We start from the raw sequence: 12,310 nt of genomic DNA, 5'->3' as shown, positions 1-12,310 counted from the left end.
TATAATCCCTTTAATCAGAGGTTCCAAATATGCTTTGTTGTAGGCAGAGCTAGCCTATAGTTAAGCAACCAAAAATTTAGAATGGGAAGTGTTGAAATGTTGGGAAGCCTTATAATTTTGCCAGTCTGGAACGAACATCCCATCTGAGGGATGGTGGGGGGGAGAGAGGAGAGTGAGACAGGACCAGGAAACTGGGACAAGGAATCCAGAGCGGTAGTGGGGGGCAGTTGAAATCAGTTGAGGAGCTGGGGCGGGTTAGACAGCAATAGGATAGACATAGACTGGAGGGGACGGGGAAGAAGGGTCTTTGACTACTAGAGACCACTCCATTCAGGAGCCTGGAATAGACCCAGGATTCCTGAGTTTCACAGTTCCTCTTCTGTCAGCAGATATCTGTGAAACCCAGTGGCAAAAAAAATGTCTCATCCCCCTATAGAGCTGATCTATCACATATAGGATGACAACCTACTGTCTCTGCCATCACTTACTCCATTAGCTCAAGTGGCAGAAGTCTGTGCAGTGGATCTAAAGGTTCATCGGCAGGGTTGGAGCCATGCGAGTTTCACGATGATTCCACATGACAGAATTTCTGGGGCAGTTCAGTTTTGATTTTTACAAAAAAACCTGGGGAAATGCATACAGAAATAGGGTGACCAGATGCCTAAATAGGGGAATCTCAAGCAGGAGTAGAGAGGTTATTTTATCTCTGTATTTGGCACTGGTGCAACCACTGCTGGAATACTGTGTCAGTTCTGGTGTGCACAATTTAAGAAGGATATTGATAAATTGGAGAGTGTTCAGAGAAGAGTCACAAGACTGATTAAAGGATTATAAAACATGCCTTATAGTGATCGACTCAAGGACCTCAATCTATTTAGCTTAACAAAAAGAAGGTTAAGAAGTGACTTGGTTATAGACTGGAAGTATCTACATGGGGGACAAATAGTTAATAATGAGCACTTCAGTCTAGCAGAGAAAGGTAGAGCATGAGCCAACGGTTGGAAGTTGCAGCTAGACAAATTCAGACTGGATATAAGGCATACCTTTTCAATGGTAAGAGTAATTAACGATTAACAATATACTAAGGGTTATGGTGTTTTTCTAAAAGCTTTTTCTAAAAGCTATCCTCTAGGAATTATTTTGGGAAAGTTCTATGTCTGTGCTATACAGGTGGTGAGACCAGGTGATCACCGGATCCCTTCTGGCTTTATAATCTCAGAACTAGGTACATCAATTCACATGCAAAATTCTCATTGAATTCAATAGGTGTCCTTGCCCTGTGGCTTGTGGTGCGGGCTGCAGCAGGGGGCTATGCAACCCCTCCAGCAGCTTCCTAGGGCCCCCTCTCGCAGCTTCCTAGGGCCCCCTCTCGCAGCTTCCTAGGGCCCCCTCTCATGGCTCTGTGCACCTATGTCTGTCATTGTCGTCCTCTCCCCTCCCCCCGCCCCGCTCGCCCAATGTGTACTGATATTTCACTCTTGCGATCTGGTCACCCTAGTCCAGGCAAGGTCTACACCATCCACTGATTCTCTAGTCAATCTTTCATTAGTGAAAGGTTGGGTATTTCGTTAATTTAGAAGGAGAGTAACAGCATGTGGAACTTTTACCACTAGGTGGTGTCTCTGTACCAACTCTTGAGCTTTCTCAACTAACAAAGCTGCAGCAGCCAGAGCTTTAACATTCTACTGCTTCTCTTGCAACAGAATTCAGTAGTGCTAAAAAATAGGCCACAGGCCGTTGCTGTGATCCTAAAGCTTGTGTAAGAACACCAGAGGCCACCCCTGCCCTTTCATGAACGAATAAGGTAAAAGGTTTCCTATAATCCGGGAATCCCAAGGCAGGTACCGATGCAAGGGCTGTCTTAATACTTTCAAAGGATTTGGTAGTATCTTTAGTACATTTTACTGGGTCAGGTTCATCCTTCTGTAGGTCCTGGATTCCTGGGTATAGGGAAATCTCAAAATCACTAGTGCTGTTGCCCTTCCCCTTATAGTTATGACAGCAGTGAACAGTAGCCCGGAGTTTGCACAGCAAATCGTGTCCCAATAAACTGGTTGGTCCTTGGGTAAGTAGGAAGGCGTGTTCCTCAGACAGGGGCCCTATGTGTATGTTTAAAGGTTTGGAAATCTGACAACGAAAAGGATTTCCTTCAATTCCCATAACATTTCGATTTTGCCACTCTTAGGAAGATCCAAATCAGTAAGGGTGGAGAGGGTGGCTCCTGTGTCTAATAAGCAATCATACTGTTTTCATCCAATCATCAAAGGAACTAGGGGATCATTGGGGGATAAGGAAAACACTGGGCAACATAACAACATGGAACCCCCTTCATCCCATCAGTCATAAAGTCCCCATCCTGCATCATCCCCTAGAAGGGTTGATTAGGCAGTGTCCAAGCTGGACCTTGGCCCTTATTAACACCTTGAGGAGGTTTAAGTTGTCCCTGGGCTCTCAGTTTACAATCTCTCTTCATGTGCCCTTCTTGATGACAGCAAATAACAAATTGGTAGAGTGGGACCCTTTACTGGGTCCCACTCTACCAATGAACCCTTGTCCTCTTCCTCAGCCTCTGCCGACACCAGGCTCTGCTCCCTTCAATACAGCCGCCAACATTCTTATATTTTCCTTTTTTCTTCCTTCACCCTCTCAGCCTTTCATTGGGCTTCTCACCCATTAAACACTCTGGTGGCAATAGCCACTATCTGAGAGAGAGAGGCATCCCTGCAAATTTTACACAACATTTAATCTCCACCTTATATCTTCTGCAGCCTGGTCTTTAAACAATCCAATCCTCTTATCACTGGCATATTTGCCTCTGCTTCAGGATCTAGACCCCCAAACAACCTAGTAGCTTTCATCAGTCTTTCATAATAGTCTGAGGGGTGTTCATCTGGGCCTTGATGGACAGAAGTTACTTTACTCCAATTAGTAGTTCTCTGCCCAGCCTTCTTAATTCCATCTAAAATTACAGTCTTTAAAGAGGTTAACTTATATTGTTCTCCAGTATTGTTGTAATCTCAGTTAGGATCACCCCCAGTTACATCTCCTGCTGTCAGGGCATTCCGTACTGGTGGCGGTAGGGATAAATCACCTATAGACTCCTGAGCTCGACTGAGCACTTGTTTCCTTTCTTTCAATGTCCTATGTACAGATTCTGGGTCATCCCTGACCTTTGGGGTGGTAATCTTCAAATTCAATAGGTCATGGATAGAGAAAGGAGTGTGGACATAGTGGTCAACAACCTGACCCTCTCCGGTAGGAACAGGGTACTGTCTAAAGGGCAATTGGAGTGCCGGAGAGTCCTGTCTTTCTTGTTTAATTAACTTGAAATTGACATCTCCAGGAACACACTCGGGAGACTAACTCCATGAGCCGGACGAGGAGTCGGGCAGATTTTGCCTGCGAACGTGGCTTCAGTTATTATAGGCCACTGGCAGATCAGGATACAATGTGGCTCGGGGTCGGGATAGGGTTAGAGGCAGATCCTACACCAGTGCAGAGGCGGTCCCTGGGACCACCTGATTTACCTGAACGGGAAGGGGTTGAGGGGACGCAGCTGGTGGGGGAACAGGCCTATAATCATCTTCCTCTACTCTACACTGCTGGTAAGGAGGAGGTTTAGCTTGTTGTAACATGAGAGTGCACTCTTTATCTTTGCAAATTGGAGCAGCGCTATAAAACAAATACAAATAATTCATTCGTTCTGGTCTTAAATCCTCCAGGATGGTTCTCAAGGTCTTGAGGTGAAGTCTTCCCCAATTCCTGAGAACACATCCCAGAAGTGTGCCGGCATCGAATTTCCCCTGACAATTTCCCATGTCAGGTTTAACTGACTCCTAAATTCCCTGCTTCAGTTCTCCACCATCCGCAGTGTTACCGAGAACAAAGCCCTGGAGTCAGTGACGGTTTCCTTTATGTCCCGGGGAGACCACCCAGCCTATCCAGTCAGCCTCTGTTCCTGCCTGGGTAATCTCCTGTCATCCGAAACTTGTTTTTATACTGGGTTGGCACTCTAAAAGTGTTTAACTGCCAGACAGATGTCCCAGTAATTTCACCGAGGCTGTCCCAAGGAAACCATCGGGTCTAAGACCCCCCGTGTACACATAACATAAAACAGACAATTTACCCGTCTCCTGATGAGGCCTCTTCCAATGCGATCTGTCTGGTTGCTTGTGGTCCATTTCTCAGAGTCCTCCTTATCGTCCCCGCCGGGGGCCAACTCCCAAGACAACCCAAGGTAAGCTCACATCGGCGCGCGCTGGCCCTTCTCGAGGGAGGGGCCACGGAGCAGTTCTGAGCTGGAGAAGTCCCTTCATGGTCACCAAAACTGTCATAGAAATTTCTGTCCGTTCCAGCTGAGGAATAAGGAGAGACGGACATAGCTAGCCAAGCAAGGAGCCCTGGGAGGGTCGATCTGTTTATTTCAATTGCAATTGGGTTCGAGCTCATAAGTCAGCAAGAACAAAGAAAACACTTACACCAAAGCATTATATGCAGTTGCTTATGATAATTTATTGCTCTATGATTGGCCAAAATTTGTTATCATTACCATACATAATTAGCAAGCTACATGTATCTGCCCCTCTTGTGACCCCTTATTGTCCATCTACTTGCCCCCTCCTCCTTGCTTATTTTGCAAACCAAGCGGTTAGCTATCTACAGGACGCAGGCACAGAAAGTTCCATTGTCTCCAGGTTTGGAGTTTGGCTACATTTCCTCTCGAAGGAACTTCCTGGGTTAAGACAATCTATAGCTGACCCTGTGTGTACGTGACAAATTTGCCCCCTGGCAGTTAAGTAGAATAATTTTATATCATGCACATCGGGATGGTTTGTTCCTGAGCCCTCAATAAGGCTTCTTTAAAATATAGCCAGCTTTCCTGGACTCCTTTCCCCCTCAGATTAGGCTCCTAGAGGAACCTGCCCATTAGTTCCCTAAGGGAATCAAAGTCTGCTTTTCTGAAGTCCGGTGTCCATATTTTGCTACTCTCCTTTCCTCCTTTTGTGAGGATCCTGAACTCAACCATCTCATGGTCACTGCTGCCCTACTTGATGGAATCGCACTGAGACATTGTTACACCCTGATATGCTGCAATGCAACCCTGCTGTCAAACCAGCACACCTCTGCGTGATGGCATCTGGGGCAGTGTATGCACACCCCATCCCTGCCGGTGGATAGTGGATGTGAGGACACCGCGGTTACTGTCTACCCAACTTTTTTGGACCTTTCCACACTAAGGTCCAAGAGTCAGAGTTAAAGCAGCAGCCTTTGGGTCCGCAGCTGTATGGCCTAGCGGCCAGAGTCAATACAGTGACCCTTGCCTTCAGGGCAATGTGACCTAGCAGCCAGAGTCAATACAGCGGCCCTCAGATACACAGCAGTGCGGCCTAGTGGCCAGAATCAGTATAGCAGCCCTCAGATACAGGGCAGTGTGGACTAGTGGCCAATACCCCAGCGCCACCACGGGCAGGGTGGGGTGGCCCAGGCAGGGGGGTCCGAGCCCACCCAACTTCACCGGCCCCTGACCCAGGGCCCTACCAGTGGCGGAGTGGTCCGCCACTGGGTCTGTGGGGAATCCCACCGAAACACGCTGAGCTCACACGGGTGGAAAATACTATTTGCTCACCCTCCCTGGGTCACTTATTACCACACTTCCTGAAGCTTCAGTCCATGGGGCGTCAGGGTCTCCGGGCTCCTCAGAGTGGATAGTTACCCAGGGCTCCGTTGGCTACAAATCTCCAGTCCGAATCTTGGGATCTCCGGCTCCCACAGGCTCCTCAGCTGGATGGCTCCTCAGCTGGAGCCTTCACCAAAGGTCCTTCCTCTCCAGCAGTCAGCCCAGATTGAGCTGGGCTGCTCCCTTTTATACTAGCATAGCACTTGGCACATGCCCATTACGGTCTGAGGGGCGGGATTTACTCAACTGATTGTGTATGGTTAACCCCTTCCAGCCCAGTGCAGGGTATGCTCACCCCATCACATACCCTCTCCCTTAAGAGGGACCTGGCAGGTGATCCTTCCCTCCTTCCTCCTCTCTCAGCCTTGAGGACATTAGCAAGGTGCTGCAGGTTGTCCTCCCAGTTGCTTCTGTTGATAACAATGTCATCTATATAAGCTGCAGCATACCGGTCGTGGGGTTGTAAAACCTAGTTCATTAGCCTCTGGAAGGTGGTAGCTGCCCCATGCAATGCAAATGGGATTGTTATGAACTGGAAGAGGTCATATGGCATGGCGTGAGTCTTTGCCCGGGATTTAGGCATCAGGGTTATCTCCCAATACCCTTCGTTAAGCCCAGGGTTGACAGATATTTGGCTCTCCGTAGCTGCTCTAGAAGTTCCTTGATATGTGGCATCGGGTACGCATTGAACCAGGAAATGGCATTGACCTTGCAGAAATCAATACAAAATCGGATGCCCCTGCCTGGTTTTGGTACCAAGACGATTGGGTTCCTCCATTCGCTCTGCAATTCTTCGACTACTCCCATCTCAACATCGTGTTGAGTTCCTGGAGGACGGCAGCCCACAACTTCCGGGGGAGATGCCAGTAGTCATCCCTCACTTTCTACCCCGGAGTTGTTGCAAAGTGGTGGCTTATGAGGTTGGTCCATCTGGGGTGGGTAGATAGGCTGTTCTGAAAACCCTGCAAGATGCACTGTACTTGTTCCTGCTGCATGGGGCTGAGGCCTTCTCCCATACCGCCAGTTTTGGGTCCAGCGGTTCCCCCACTAGGAGCGCCAGTTCCGGTTCAGGGGGTGACAGTGCAATGAACAAGGCCTCCCTGCTCGTCCAGGTTTTTAACAGGTTCACATGGTACATGTGCACTTCCTTCCTTCGGCCTGGCAACCTGATCTCATAATCCATGGGTCCTACACAATGGGACACCTCGAAGGGGCTGTGATAAATGAAATGGGGGGCAGCTCCCTTTTATGGACACCCAGCCAGCCAGTTAGCTATAAATCCCCCTTGGTAGTTCTTCTCTACTTGCTTTACCTGTAAAGGGTTAAAAAGTCTCCCTGCATAGGTAAAAGGAAGGGAGTAGGCACCTGACCAAAAGGGCCAATAGGAAGGCTAGAACTTTTTAAAATTGATAAAAAAAAACTTCCCCTTTGTCTGTCTGTGTTGTTCTCCTGGAGAGCGGAGACAGGGCTGGAACTATGCTGTAGAAAGCTTTGGGCCAGGTATGAAAAATCACCAGATCATACCTAGAAACTACTCATTTGAAACCCCAGAAATGTAAGTAGATCAGGAAATGTCTGGGAAGACATGATTAGGTTTATTTCTTTTATTTCTTTATTGCTTGTGGACTCCTCTGTGCTAACCCCCAGTGCTTTTGTTTTGCTTGTAACCGGACCTCAAGAGAGCTATCTTGGTGCTTAATCCTTGTAATTGTTGTTTTTTTTTTAATCTAGCAAAAAGCCTAAATTCCAAATGTATTTTCTTTCTTTTTGTTTTTAATAAAATTTACCTTTTTTTAAGAACAGGATTGGATTTTTGTGTCTTAAGAGGTTTGTGTATCTGTTGTTTAATTAGCTGGTGGTAACAGCTGATTTCCTTTGTTTTCTTTCTCGGCTCTTCCACAGAGGGGGGAGTGAAAGGGCTTGAGGGTACCCCACATGAAGGAATTCTGAAGTGTGCCTTCCTGGGTTCTCAAAGGGGTTTTTGCACTTGGGTGGTGGCAGCATCTAGCCATCCAAGGTCAGAAAACGCTGTAACCTTGGGAGTTTATACAAGCCTGGAGTGGCCAGTATTAATTTTTAGAATCCTTGCGGGCCCCCACCTTCTGCACTAAGAGTGCCAGAGTGGGGAATCAGTCTTGACATGATGGCAGACCAGTGGGATCATTTTGAACCAGAAGCACAGACCTCAGGATTTTAAAAGGACACATTTTTCCTTTTGGCAGCCTGCAAAGCCAGGGAGTTTTTTTCTCTCTCTCTCTTTCTTTCCTTTTCTTTGCTGCCTAAGGGAGAACAGGCACGGAAAGGGTTCAGCCTGCCAAGCAAGGGAGTCCAACAATCAGTTTATTTTTTTTCTAGCTTCCTGGCAACTAAATAGCTAAGCTAGAGTAGGGCAGCCCTGTGCATGAAGTTGCGGTCGGGCACCGAAACCCTAGAGCAACCAGTCTTCCCAAAGCGGCATGCCACGGAGAAGACAGACACAGATCAAGCCCAGACCTCCAGCTCCATGACAGAGACTTCCCAGAAGGGGTCAGCCCTCCCCCACTCGAGATCCCAGTGCCAGGATGGAGGGATGTCCTTAACCCAGGCCGAGTTCTAACTGTGGAAGAAAGGAATTTCTTCCTAAAGATGAAGCACTTGGAGGCAGAAGCAGAGGCAAAGCGCTTGGAAGTGGAGACGAAGCACTTGGAGGTGGAAGCGAAGGAGAGGAGAGACGCGAAGCGCTTGGAAATGGAGCTAAAGCACTTAGAGCTGGAAAAGACTAAGCTGGGTCAACCAGGTAGCCCTAACAGTCCTTCTCCAGATACCACTCCCCATTCCAAGAAATTCCCCACATACAAGGTAGGCGATAATGCAGAGGCCATCTTAGAAAATTTTGAAAGGGCCTACCTGGGGTACAGCATCCCTCCAGACCAGTATATGGTGGAGTTGAGGCCACAACTCAGTGGACCCTTAGCAGAGGTGGCAGCTGAAATGCCTAAAGAACACATGAATGAGTTCGAACTTTTTAAATAAAAGGCCAGAATTCGGATGGGGCCAACACCCGAGCATGCCCGTCGGCGGTTCAGAGCCCTAAGGTGGAACCCAGACGTGGCATTTTCCCGACACACCTAGCACTTGTATTAGGAGAGACAGTTCTTAGAGGGTGTTCCTGAGGAAATAGAAAGGTACATCCTAGATGGGAAGCCCAAAACTGTAATCGAGGGGGGGAGATCGGAGCCTAATGGGTGGAGGTGGCGGAGAAGAAGAAAGCTAGTAGCAGTTGGTGCAGATACCAGAAGGGGCAACCCGAGATGACACTCCACCATCGGAGTCAGCCCAAGGCCCCACCTCACAAGGAGGAACCCTCCACACAGCCAGGGAAACCCCAGATGCCCTTTTGGCCCACCACCCTACTCTCCAACCACCCACTTCGCCCCAGCCCACAGTCAGCTGGATGATGCTTCAAATGTAACGAGATGGGGCATGTGAAGGCCAACTGCCCCAAGAGCACCAGCCGACTTCAACTCATCACCCCGGGCTCCCAACGAGAGCCTTCAGGCCCAGATGCCTCGCAAATACCCCCAGAGTGAAGGGAAACTGTGAGTGTGGGCAGGAGAAAGATTACTGTGTGGAGAGACACTGGAGCACAGGTGTCACATCGACCCACAGGCCCAAGTGATGGTTCAACCCTTTAAGGCCAACTCTTTTAACTTGCCTATGGCCAAGTTGTCTGTCCAGTACAAGGGTTGGTCAGGAATATGGACTTTTGCAGTCTATGACGATTATCCCATTCCCATGCTGCTGGGAGAAGACTTAGCCAACCATGTGAGGCTAACAAAACAGGTGAGGATGGTCACCCGCACCCAGGCTAAACAGGCCTCCACACCTAACTCCATTCCTGAGCTCCCAAGGACCCAGTCTGTGTCCCCTGATACCACAGGACCCAGCCTAACGTAGTGGAACCAGACCCCAGACCAAAGCCTATGGCAGCAGTTGTAGATCCAGTTCCTGGGACTCAGCCAGAACCAGCCCAAGAATCGAAACTGGTGGAGCAGTCAGCACCAGAGCCCATGCTTGCAACCCTACCAGAGTCAGGGAAGCCGGCACCAAAGGGCGCCACAGAGCCTGCACCAGCAGGTAAACCGGTGCAAGAAGCTGAATCGGAGCCTGAAATACAACCTAATGCACCAGCAAAGAGCTGTTCACAGTCAACAGAGAAACTCCCATCACCTGCATCGCTTCCAGTGGGACCAAGCCTAAGTCCACAACCCAGCAAGGAACTAATGTCTCCAGCATCAAGGGAGCAGTTCCAGGCAGAGCAGGAAGTGGATGAAAGCCTCAAGGGAGCTTGGACGGTGGCACGGATCGACCCACTGCCTCTCAGCTCTTCTAATAGGTCCAAGTTTGTTGTAGGAGGAGGACTCTTATACAAGGAAACCCTTTCTGGTGGGCACATGGGGGACTGGCATCCTCAGAGACAGTTGCTACTTCCAGCTAAATATAGGGAAAAGCTCTTGAGCTTAGACCATGATCACCCTAGTGGCAATGCTGGGGTGAACAGGACAAAGGACCATTTGGGGAAGTCATTCCACTGGGAGGGAATGGGCAAGGATGTTTCTACCTATGTCCGGTCTCGTGAGCTGTGCCAGAGGGTGGGAAAGCCCCAAGACCAGATCAAGGCCCTTCTTCAGCCACTCCCCATAATTGAGGTTCCATTTCAGCGGGTAGCTGTGGGTATTGTGGGTCCTTCCCCTAAAAAGACACCCAGAGGAAAACTGTACATACTGACCTTCATGGATTTTGCCACCCGATGGCCGGAAGCAGTAGCTCTAAGCAACACCAGGGCTAAAGGCATGAGCCCGACATTGGCAGACATTTTTGCCAGGGTAGGTTGGCCCTCCGATATCCTTATGGATTCAGGAACTAACTTCCTGGCAGGGACCATGAAATGTCTTTGGGAAGCTCAAGGGATGAACCACTTGGTTGCCACCTCTTACCACCATCAAACTAATGGCCTTGTGGATAAGTACAATGAGACTTTGGGGGCCATGATATGTAAATTTGTGAATGAGCACTCCAATGATTGGGACTTAGTGTTGCAGCAGTTGCTCTTTGCCTACAGGGTTGTACCACATCCCAGTTTGGGATTTTCACCCTTTGAACTCGTTTATGGCCACGAAGTTAAGGAGCCATTACAGTTGGTGAAGCAGCAATGGGAGGAGGTTACATCTTCTCCAGGAACTAACATTTTGGACTTTGTAACCAACCTGCAAAACATCCTGAAAGACTCTCTAGCCCTTGCTCGAGAAAACCTACAGGATGTTCAACAAGAACAAAAGGCCTTGTATGATAAACATGCCAGAGAGCGTTCCTTCAGAGTAGGTGGCCAAGTCATAGTCCTGAAAGCACTCCAGGCCAATAAGATGGAAGCATCGTGGGAGGGGCCATTTATGGTCCGAGAGTGCCTGGGAGCTATTAATTACCTCATAGTGTTCCCAGACCCTACCCTAAAACCTAAAGTATACCATGTCAATTCTCTAAAGCCCTTTTATTCCCGAGAAATCAAGGTTCTCCAGTTTACAGCCCAGGAGAGAGACGATGCTGAGTGGCCTGAAGGAGTCTACTATGAAGGAAAATGCAACAGTGGTGTAGAAGAGGTGAACCTTTCCATAACCCTTGGGCGTAAGCAGCGACAGCAAATCCAGAAGCTGTGCCCCAGTATCGTGCCAATGTTTTCAGCCACCCCAGGATGGACAGAATGGGCATACCACTTCATTGACACAGGTGCTGCTCACCCAATTAGAGCCCAACCCTACCGGATGGCTCCTCAAGCCAAAACCGCAATAGAAAGGGAGATCAAGGATATATTATAGATGGGTGTAATCCGCCCCTCTGAGAGTGCATGGGCCTCTCCAGTGGTTCTGCTTCCCAAACCAGATGGAGAAATCTTCTTTTCCGTGGACTTCCGTAAACTAAATGCTGTAACTCACCCAGAAAACTATCCAGTGCCACGCACAGATGAGCTATGGGAAAAACTGGAACGTGCCCAGTTTATCTCCACCTTAGACTTAACTAAGGGGTACCTGCAAGTGCCTTTAGATGACCCAGCCAAGGAAAGGTCAGCCTTCATCACCCATGTAGGGCTGTATGAATTTAATGTGCTCACTTTTGGACTGCGAAATGCACCCACCACCTTCAAGAGACTGGTAGATAACCTTCTGGCTGGATTTGGGGAATTTGCAGTCACCTGCCTTGCTGATGTGGCTATATTCTCAGATTCATGGACAGAACACCTGGAACACCTCCAAGCTGTCTTACAGTGCATAAGGGGGGCAGGATTAACCGTTAAGGCCAAAAAATGTCAAATAGGCCTAAACAGGGTAACGTACCTTAGACACCAGGTGGGTCAAGGAACTATCAGCCCCCTACAGGTGAAAGTAAATGCTATCCAAAATTGGCCTGTCCCTAAGTCAAAGAAGCAGGTACAATCATTCTTGGGTTTGGCCGGGTATTACCGATGATTTGTACCACACTACAGCCAAATTGCCACCCCACTAACAGACCTAACCAGGAAAAAACAGCCAAATGCAGTTCAGTGGATTGAGAAGTGTCAGAGAGCCTTTAACCAGCTTAAGGTGGCCCTTACGCCTGACC

The sequence above is a fragment of the Terrapene carolina genome, unplaced genomic scaffold, assembly GCF_002925995.2.
Source record: "Terrapene carolina triunguis isolate 2854851 unplaced genomic scaffold, T_m_triunguis-2.0 Scaffold125, whole genome shotgun sequence".
Taxonomy (NCBI): domain Eukaryota; kingdom Metazoa; phylum Chordata; order Testudines; family Emydidae; genus Terrapene; species Terrapene triunguis.
The sequence above is the reverse complement of the archived record's forward strand: the minus strand, read 5'-3'. Positions refer to the sequence as shown.